Source organism: Papilio xuthus, unplaced genomic scaffold (genome assembly GCF_000836235.2).
Source record: "Papilio xuthus unplaced genomic scaffold, Pxut_1.1 DF826949.1, whole genome shotgun sequence".
In the NCBI taxonomy this organism is placed as follows: Eukaryota; Metazoa; Arthropoda; class Insecta; order Lepidoptera; family Papilionidae; genus Papilio; species Papilio xuthus.
Genome location: NW_013531700.1, coordinates 5374482 through 5386056, shown reverse-complemented (window position 1 = coordinate 5386056; position 11575 = coordinate 5374482).

Genomic DNA, 11575 nt, shown 5'->3' with positions numbered 1-11575 from the left:
TGGTGGACGATTTTTGAATGACTAGACGTAAAAGACATTCACCTTAAACGCACGCATATTGGTGTAATGCGGAATGCAAATTAGTCGGGTAAAATGGAAGACAGCTACGTCATAAAAACTTTACTGATTTTATTTTTTGTTTAAGATGTAATTTAAATTGTAAACCTATATAATATTAGTAAAATAATCATATGTTTTTATTTAGAAACTAGCTGTAACCCGCGACTCCTTCCGCGAGGAATTAAATAAAAACTTAATGAGTAGTCTATGTGTTCTTTCAGGCTATGATCTAGATATATGCCAAATTTTATCCGTTGAACCGTTCCAGAGATACCTTCAAACAGCCATCCATCTAAACTTTCGTATCTATTTATATATATAAAAGAAAGTCGTGTTAGTTACACTTTTTATAACTCAGAACGGCTTTACCGATATGGTTGAAAATTGGCGAGGAAGTGGCTTAGAGCCAGGAGACAGACATAGGATACTATTATATTTATTCATTTTTTTAAATTACGCGTTGAAGAGCTGCTTTTTATTTAACTTACTAATATTATAAATGCGAATGTTCATATGGATGTGATGTGGATGGATGGGTGTTTGAAGATATCTCTAAAACGGCTGAACGGATCTCGATTAAATTTGGCATACGTATAGAGCATAGTCTGAAAGCTCACATAGGCTACACTAATTAAGTTTTTTTATATATCCACGCGGACGGAGTCGCGGGCGACAGCTAGTTTATAATATTAGTAAGATTGGATCAAAATTATGGTATTTTGTTTGGTGATTAAATTTTAATTTATTTCTTGGTACGTAAATAAGCGTTTTATAGTAAGGTCTAGAAATTAATTAGCTGAGGCTAGAATCGGGCGTCCTATCGCTTATTGGACTTAAAATGGAAATATTATACGAGGACACCGCGGTGATGGTATAGCCACTGTATTAGTATGCAAAACTCTACTTTAATCTAAATATCATTTCATTTTGAGAAAATGCAGTTATTAAGCTATAAGTTCATCTTTACGTTAACTGTTAACTTATGCAGGGTTAGGCAAAGTGCATTCGCTTCGAAGCGATTCCATAGCGAACTCCAAAAACTCTTAGCTTTAAAAGTATTTACTAAGTTGTCGGTTTTATAAAGTAAGAAAAAAATTTACCCTTCGTTTTCAAATAATAAAACTGACATAGTTATTTACTTTGGTTTTTCTTGTGTATTGAACTAACAGTTGGTTTCTGAGACTGAAACCTTTGTATAAACCATATCGTCCTCCCTGGGGATTTTGGTCTCAAAAACCCACGATAAGTGCTGCAACAGCTAGTCAAGTAAGTAGCTTAGTAAAAAAGGATTTTAGAAATCTGAATAAAATGAATAGAATCACTAGTATTTTAATACGTCGAATTCAAAAGAATAAGTAACGTCTACATTTTTAGTCAATTACACTTTAATATTTATAACGCTATAAAGCTTAGTCTAAGTAAGTTAAGTGAAACTAAGCAAGGTAGGTTACGGCCGGCAAGTTGCCTTAACGGCGGACCACCGGCGCCTCTCGGCCCACATCTTGCCCCTATATAAACTCCATACAGACTCATACATTTGCGATAAAATACCCTAACTTGGTCGCTTTAATTAATTCTCGGCCCAAGTATTGTTGCGTTGAATATTATTAAATTTCATCAAGATTTATACTTTTTAATAAACTTAGTTTCTTCCGGTTTCTAGAAGACAAATTAATATTCAATTCATTCGTATATTCGTCTACTTAAGATCTAATATCGTAAAGGAAACTGTAACCATAAGAGCTATAATTTAGCAAATTTGTATATAGCTAAAACAAGTTTTCGACCTTATTATATTTTGACCATCAATTGAAATTAACGTCCGAATTAAATGGGTTCGAAATTAACGTTCTTGACTATGTTGGCGACAACTGAATTTGGAATAGTGATGCGAGCACTGCCCACAGACTTCTGGAATTGCAGATGCGTTGCCTAGCTCTATCATACAGTTGTAAAACTGTTGTTTCGTATTCTTCATTGTTTTTTTTAATGAAATGCTATTTACTAATTCAATTTATAGGTTAATCCTACATATATTATAATACGTAAAGTGTGTATGTTTGTAATTAGCGTGCGGGCGCAGCTGTTTGCGTCCAGTTAATAGATTAACGGAACAATCGAACTTAATTAGGCCACACTCGTTTAAGCCGCAACAGCTCGTTAGAAACAGCGCTAAGCGTAACGTTTATAAGTATATTTATTTTTAAAATAGAGCTTGAGAATTTTTAACTTAAAAGAGTAATTCATTCCAAATTTGAATGGGCATTAATTTCTTAACTAGCTACCGACCGCGACTCCGTCCGTGCCGAATTAAAAAACTTAATTAGGAGCATACGTGTTCTTCCAGACTAGAACACAGTCACATCAGATCTTGATGATATTTGGCACAGAACAACTGTGCCAAATATCATCAAGATCTGTTAAGCCTTTCCAGATACACTTTCAAACAAACAAACAAACAAACAAACAAACATCCATTTTAACTTTCGTATAATATTAGTAAGATTAATTAGTAATAAATTAAAAAAATATTAAAATATTTTATCCATGTGGCATAATAACAGTGAAAGAATTTTTGTAATATATCTTAAAGTTTTTGAGTTTATTCCTAACAAACTTCCTACAAAATACATATACAAAAGCACGTTGTCTCTGTTTGTTTCAAAGAATATGAAAGGGACATCAATATTATAGTAACAAATTAACAGTGAAGAAGTAATGGGTTGATTAAGATACAAAACAATTAAAGTGTATACACAGCGCGCAGTGTCACGGCTGTAAACACTCGACTTAATTGCATCCCGTCTAGTGTAGCGCACTTGTCACCTATCGTAACGGCTTAATTTCATCACGTTTAGTCGAGCGCACCTGTCACCTATTGTATCATCTTGTCACCGATCGTATCGTACGAGTTTGTATACTGTTTTATGTGATAAGTTACAAGCTATAAGTAAAAATAGTCTTTATTTTAACTGTTTTATGGATCGTAATTGATTTTCGCGGATGTGAATATCCGTCATAATGGTGTCAGGTTTTTTTAATATAAAGCGTGAAACGAGCAATCGGCCACCAGGTTTCGCCGAAAGGGCGAACTGACCGCTGCCCATAGACATTCGTTATTGCGTTTCCTTTAATCGACAGAGGAAGAGATGCACAGAAAGAGAATATTTCCCCTATTTAAGAGTCCTTCATAAAATCCATTTCCTATTCTTTTCATAGGAGGGGAAGGAAGGGTCAGAGAAAAAGGACTAACATTATGTCTCCGGAACGTAAGCTGTTTAGGTGAAACTCGGAATTATTTCCACTTCACGCCTGTTCTCTTATTTCTTGTATTTACATTTCTCGATTAATCTTCATAAAATTTAAATCGTTTATTTCACTCACTTACACCCACTTCAAATATCAAACGTTCAAATTAACTAACCGCAAGTTAATTAACCTACAGTCAATTGGTTAACCCACAAGCCAGTGGAAATAGCCTCTTTCTAACCTTACTTAATTCAATTGTAACTAATTGTATTAGTTATTAGTCTATGAGAAAGGTTAAAAGGCTCCAATAGCCTTGTGGTTGAAAGTACAACTAAATCAGGTGGCTTGAATCCGTTATTCAACTACTAGTTGCTGCCTCACGGATTAAAAAAATCTTAATAAGTAGCTTATATAATCGTCCAGGCTATGTTCTTTGCTAAATTTCATCAAGATCTGTTGAGCCGTTCCGAAGATACCTTCAAATATTTATCCTTCCATCTAAATTTTCGCATTTATATTAGTAAGTTTAGTATGAAGTAAGATATCCATATATCTAAAAGCACAGAAGAAATGTCCTTATGAAGATAAATTTCGATCCTTAGTGGGAAGGAGATTTAATTCTTTAACTGTGTATGTCAAAAATTCACGCAGTACAAGTAATTTTGTATGTAGTCTGCAGGAAAGCGATGAGTTAATGTTTGATGTGTTCACAAATGAATGTATGTGTTTAAATGCATTTAGTTCTGTTCGTGCCTACTACGGTACAGTATGGTAAACACACGATGTTTGCTTTTACAAAACATCACGAAATGTTTGATTACATCTGCGATTTTAGTGATGTACCGATTCAAGTTATAAGTATCGATACTTTAATAGTAACAATATCGATATTATATTCTTCAAGCACGTGCTTATCGTTAAGTTAATAAAATGTAAAAATATAGCCTATGTGTTCTTCCAGGCTATGTTTTACATATATCCAAAATTTTAGTGAGATCTATGCATCCGTTTTGGAGATACTTTCAAACAAACATCCATCCAAGCAAACATTCGCATTTATAATATATAATATTATATATAAGATATAATATATAACAGTAAGATTACAAAAAGCATCATGTCTGATCTTTTAAAATCTTACCGCCTACTAACCTCATATATCGGTAATAACTCATATTCCAAGTTATCTGTTTACTTAAACTTAACTAAGTAGGCACAGTTTTCTCTCGATAACATATACTACGTATTCGGACGTCAAGTAAAGTTTACGTTCCCAACAAATAACATTAGGTAAGACGCACCCTCATTTCTAACTTGTAAGTGGGTCAGAGATTAAGGATTAATTGCCCTTATCGGAGCCTTCCGACCTCATGTCCTTACAAGTATTAAGACTGTACAAATTGAATTATACTCATATCATTCAGTAACAAATTTGATAATAAATAACAATATTTATTAATTATACAAATAAAAAAATCCGATTAAGCTTGCAGTCGCACGGGCGATTTTTTGAACGCCGCGTGAAACGCGTTTGGCGTCTCCCTAGCGTCGAACGCTTCAAAATCACTCTTGTTCTATTCACCCAGCGTTCAAAATAAAACACTGCACGATGAAGCGTTGCCGTTTGTATAGGATACATGGAAATTATTTTTTTCTATTTGAACGCTTTTTTAACGCGCGTTAAAATTATAAGAATGAGGGCTGATGAGAAATAGACTACAATTAATATTTTTTAATGCAATACATTTTAAATGCTTAATAATCTTACTAATAATTTAAATGCGAAAGTTTGCATGTTTGTTACTACGTATCTCCAGAACAGCTGCATACATATTTTGACAAAGCGGTACAACATAGTCTTGATAGGCTACTAATTTAGATGTTTTTTTATTCTGCGCGGATAGTCGCCGGCGACAGCTAGTCTTACTAATATTATAAATGCGAATATTTGGATGGATAGATGTTTGTTAGAATGTATATCCGGAACGGCTCAAGAGATCTCGATAAAAATTGGCTTACATGTAGAACATAGTCTGGAAGACAACATAGGCTATTAATTATATTTTAACTCCGCGCGGATAGTAGCGGGCAACAGCTAGTATTAATTGTTTTATTTTCGACCAAGGCAGTGTGGCACAAATTTAATTATCAGAGTGAAGCCCACAAAAATTCACGACTGCTTATTCTGACTCATTAAACAGGCGTTGGAACGGTCCTGTTTTATGTGGCGCTAAACCAAAGTATTTATAAAATATGTTGAAGCATTCACCCCTCCTAAGAAAGTGCTACATATTTATAAGTTACTTTTGAAGACTCTTTAATTTAAGTATTGTTACTTTTAATAAAACATTTTGTTGTTTATTTGACTCCGTCTTCGCGAAATAAAAAAAAAAACATAATTTGTAGCCTATGTGTTCTTCCAAACTATGTTCTATATGTATGCCAAATTTCATCGAGATCCGTTCAGCCCTTCTGGAGATACTTTCAAACATCCATACATCTAAACATTCGAATTTATAATATTAGTAAGAAGTAATATTAATTTTGTTGATAATTCCAAATAAAACATAATTTTAAATAAAAAGCGACACGTTTTGACCGTTTTCGTTACATGAGAGAGACAAAAGATCTATAAAGTTTCAAGAAAGAAAGAGAGCTATGTAGTTAATTACAGAATGTTTAATTTTTTATTAAAAATTAAATTCTAATATTTTTTTTATTTAAAACTCAAGAATTCATTTTATAAATTAAAAATTAAAAGAAATTATAAAATAAATTATTAAAAGTTTTTCATAATAAAATTGTTGACATAATTTTTATTAAAATTTTCAATTGAATAATATTACTTTTCAATTCTGTTTCTCTAACTAAATTACTGACCACTTACGTTGAATGGGGCGTAATGAACCCCTTTCAGAACTTCTACTCTATATTGAGAATTAAATCAACTGAATTGTATTTAAACGAGTTCTAAGGTGTGTTATTTAAAGTTTTAATTTAATAAATAATATGACAGTTAATATTTCGCATAATTGCTAACTTAGCTTTCATATGTGATTAAGTTATAATCTACTTATTCATCATCATCAGTTCACTATACGTACTCACTGAGGGGCTCGGAGCCTACCCTAAGTTAAGGGTGATTAGGCCATAAACCACGCTGGCCAAGTGCGCTTTGGTTGACTTTACAAATATCTTTGAATTTCTTCTCAGATATGTGCATGCAGGTTGCATCACGATGTTTTCCTACCCACCTGAACCCAGGACCTGCAGATTGCAAGTCAAGTGCTTGACCTCTAAGCCACCGACGCTCTACTTCTTACTAATATATATATATAGAATAGTCTGGAAGAACACATAGGCTTCTTATTAATTTTTCTTTTAATTCCACGCGGACGGAATAGCAGGCGACAGTTGCTCATCTATTATGTTTGTGTCCGTTTCCCCACGCATTGTTTATATATGTACCACTTTTTGATAAATCTCTTGCCTAACACACAATTACACTTTCTTTAGTTTACTTTTCCCCGTGACTCCGTCTGTGCAGAATAATAAAGTTAATCAGTAGACTTTGAGTTTTTTCAGACTATGTTCTACATCTATGCCAAATATCAAGGAACATGCAGCCGTTGTGCAGATACCTTCTACTAAATATTCATCCATACATACAAACATTCGCATTTATAATATTAGTAAGACGTATCATATAAAATAACAGACTATACAAAATATATCTAGTTTTGTTACTAAATTGAAGACATTTAGTAACAAACTAGATTGCTCATACAATTGAGGCCACTTGGATTTTTGTAGCGACAACTTGACTTATAATTCCTTGATAAAATGTAAATGAGAAAACCTTTTCAGTATATAAATATTCAAGAACATTGAAGCTGTCTGTTGAATAAACGAATCGAGTTTGTGAAATGAACTTGAACAGATTATATTAATTTAGCCAAAGTTTGTTAAATACCTTTAAGTTTACGAAAATTACATATTTAAGAAATAAACATGAATGAGAAGGAGACGCATAGGAAGGGGAAATCTCTTTCTGTGTCTCCTCCGTCGATTAAATGTAGGCAATGATGTTGCAATTGCGAATGTCAATGGGCAGCTGTCATTTCGCCATTTAAGCGAATTCAGCTTGCTCGTTTGCCTAAAAACAATATTTATGATGTGATGTATGAATGTGGAAGAGGTGATTGAGGTCTGCCAGGAGCGTGGCAAATAGAAATCTAACTCTGTTCGTCCCACTAGGTCAAGGTAAGTTATGCTGTTGTTATTTTATCCCTACATTTATTCGTTTTAATATTGTATTAATCTTTCAGATACCTTTTTTTATTATTATCTTACTCATATTACAAATGCGAATGTTTAGATGGTATCTCCAAAATGGCTGAATGGATTTCGATGAAATACTGGCACGCAAATAGAGCATAATCTGGAAGAACTTATAGGTTACTAATTATTTTTTATACCACGCGGATGGACACGGATGGCGACAGCTAAATTTTAGCTTTAGTTACAAATAAAAGTAAAAACGTATACACGCTTGATTCTAATATCCAGTGTTTCTGGCCACTGAATACCATTTGCAATGTACCGGACGTTTGATTTTCAACTTTGAACAGGGTACGCAGGTCAATTTGGCGTGTTAACTCAGTGCTTGTTCAAAGTTAGCACGATTAGTGATCACACCGCACTGTACATCTATTTGCGTTCGTTTTACTTAACGTTGTACACTTTTGTGTTGAAGTATACAACTTAATGTACCTTTGACAGACTTTTTTGAATGATACACTTTTGTGCTGACATGTACTTTCCAAGCATTACATGTATGTACATATAAGGAAATACTTTCGTCCTTTTCATTGTTATTGAAAAAATTGAAACAACACGTTCTTGTAATTTGGCAGTGGAAATGCACGTTAATTTCAAACAATAGAACAAAACAACAACTGAAGTCTGCTTCACTAACATTAGACAAAGGCTCGATCTTATTCAAAACTTCTAAGTACATTTCAGATTAAGGATAAGTTGTTTTAATCTAAGATTTACCCAAACTTGTTGTTAACTTTTATTACAAATGCATAACAATTATTGATTAGGATTTATCATATTTTATTTACTAATATTATAAATGCGAATGTTTAGATGGATGGATATTTGTTTGAAGGTATGTCCTGAACGGCTGTACGGATTACGATTACATTTTTCATAGCTTTAGAACACAGTCTGGAAGAACACATAGGCGTTTTTTTTATTAATTTACGTATTTAAATTACTACCAGTTATTAGAACTTTCAATGCATCTAAGTTTATTACTACTATATTGTAACATACTAAAATTGGTGTTTGCTCTATATGTCAGAGTTAATGCCGCGTCCCTAACATGTTAAATGAACCGTTGTATGTATTCATAGGGGTGTTGTTTACTTAAATGTGCCTCAAATCGTCCTGAATATCTTAATATGTCACGTGTCAAGAGGAAAAGGACACCCTTTACATACTTTTTCAACTCCGTTTAATAGTAATGTTAACAACCAATTTAATTCAATCCTAAAGAACGATCCAAGGATAACTTTAATCAATTTGTATAAGAAGAAATATAATACGAAATAGATCGATAGTTTTTATTTTTATAAGAAAAGTGGGTAAACGAGCGGCGGGAACACCATAGTGATCAACGACACTCATGGACTACAACAACACCAGAGGAACTACAGATACGTTGCCGGCATTTAAGGAAATGGTATGTTCGCTTCTTGAAGGTTCCTAAGTCGTATTGGTAGTTTGCACGATAAATCTGTGTTTTCGATTGTTATTATTCTAATTAATCTCTTAGTTAAAGTAGCAAATGGATTAAAATGTTATTTAAAAATGTTTTTTTTATACTGCACTAGCTGTTGTCTGCGACTAATTAAAGAAAAACTTAATTAGTAGCCTGCGTGTTCTTCCAGACTATGTTCTACATATATACCAAATTTCAGCGAGATCCATGCGACCGTTCAGGAGATATCTTGTAACAAACTACCATCAAGACATACATCCAATCGCATTTATATTATTAAGAGGAATCGAAAGGATATTTCTTTCTTCTGTTCATCCCCTCTTCCAAGTCCGTTTCCCATCTCATCCTTTTTTTTAATTCGTAGTTTTAATAATAATTACTACGAGTATTATAACGATATTATTAAGATGTAACTTGTCTAAATGTCTGATTTAATAATTTGCCTACTTCGTGTTAAATAACTCACTTTAAATTATGTCGCTTATTAACATTTAGAATTTTGATAGAAGGGCTCTCTAAATTATGTAATAAATTTATCCAAATTGTCGACTTAAAGTGTATAAGATAATTCTGTAATCGGTTTGATTTCATTTTTTTTTATGTTACTAAATACTAGAAGGTAAAAGAACAATGTAGAGTTTAAAAACATTAATGGTATTATGGTATATAACATATTTAAATAAATCTCGATTAGTTTCGAGATAATACGAATCGAATTACACTTCATAAAACAAGGTTCATACTATTTAAGCTGCAGGATACCATAATAGACTAACATACCCATATACATTAAGGTGCGTGTCCATTCGCGCCGAACGCACCGGCCCGCAACGGATTGCTTGTTAATGAATGCCGTCTAATCATACAAAATTAAACTATAATCCGTTGCGTGCGTCCGATGCGTCGCCGATCAATGGACGCGTACCTAAAAGCTTTTTAATAAACTTATATAAAAACGGTAAAACACTCACGTATATTCGTCCGGTGGCGCGAAATAATACCAGTCTCACTCACACTGATAAAGGGCGCCGATAGGCTCGAAACTAGTCGGTACCGCCACCGGACAATACGTCAGTGTTTAGCCGTTTTTATATAAGTTTATTATAATGTCTCATGAAAGTTTGAATAATTTAAAAGCATTTTGTTTCCTGTCAAAAATGTATTCAATTTTAAAAGACAAAATTATTACTGGCCATAAAACAAAGCTGGTATTAAGTTGTACTGTACAGCGGTAGAGGCAATTAATCCATAATCCCCCGTCTACTGTAAAGTTACAAATCAGGGATCTGAATCCGAATGTCCTCTGCCTAGAGATTACGCATTAATCGATGCATTGTACAATGCTGTTCAAACTTTATGGCGGCTTGGAATTTATTATGTTACAATGCTAAAATAAGTAAACAGATGCACGTCGAATTATATACGTAAAAGGTGGTCATTGCGTTGTTTGTTTTTTTATTGATTTTGTGAAAATTGTGAGATAAACTAAAGTAATATTGTAAAATGAGTGTAAATAATATGAATATCGGTACGCGGCTAACCACGATCTGCTGTTAGGTTTGAATTGTAATGTATTTTTTTATAAAAAATTTAAATTGAATTTTCGATTTTTTTTTAAATTCCATCACAAATTATTTTCTACAATAAAAGGTTAAGAAATCATAATTTAAAACTTCAGTATTAATTAACAATTGAAAGTCGAGTTATTTTATGTAATAAAAACTTTCCGTACATAAAGAAGTCACCCTTTGTTGTTGAATGAAAGCGGAAAAGCTATTACTGGCACCCATGAAAATTTCAGGCGTCGCCACAATGGGGAACTTACAGGCAATATTTAGGCTGTCATTTAAAAGGATTTAAGGTTGGAGGATACTTAATAATTGATTTAACTAGAAATATCTAATTAAATTATTTTATTTAATTTCATATTTTAATATTGTCAAATAAACTTTTTTATTTAGTAATATTATATTAAAATCAAAATCTAAATAAATAATTTTAAAATTTATTTATATAGATTGTTTTTTTGAATATTAATTTTTTATTTAATATTATTATTGTACATTTAAATAGCTTATAAAGAGCATAATATTGAAGATATTAAGGAGATTGTAAAATCTTTAAATATTTATAAATTTTTCTTTTTTATTTTTACAATGAAAATGTAATGTTTTTATAAACTATATAAATTAGAAATATTAATAGATATTATCTACTATAATTTAAGTTAGAAGCTTAATTTTTTATATTTCTTTTTTATTAAATCTACCCTAAGGTATATAATACAATAAGGGTGATATTATCCATAAGGGCGTTTTTATAGATTAAGATTGAAAAGTCCAAAAAGTTAACTTTTGTGAAATTAAGCTTTGAACAAGTAACTCGGTACTATGACTGGTATAAGTCATATTCAAAGTTCTATTTGATTGGAGATTGCAAGTTTTCCGACTGATTAGACTATAAGTTAGTGTTTCA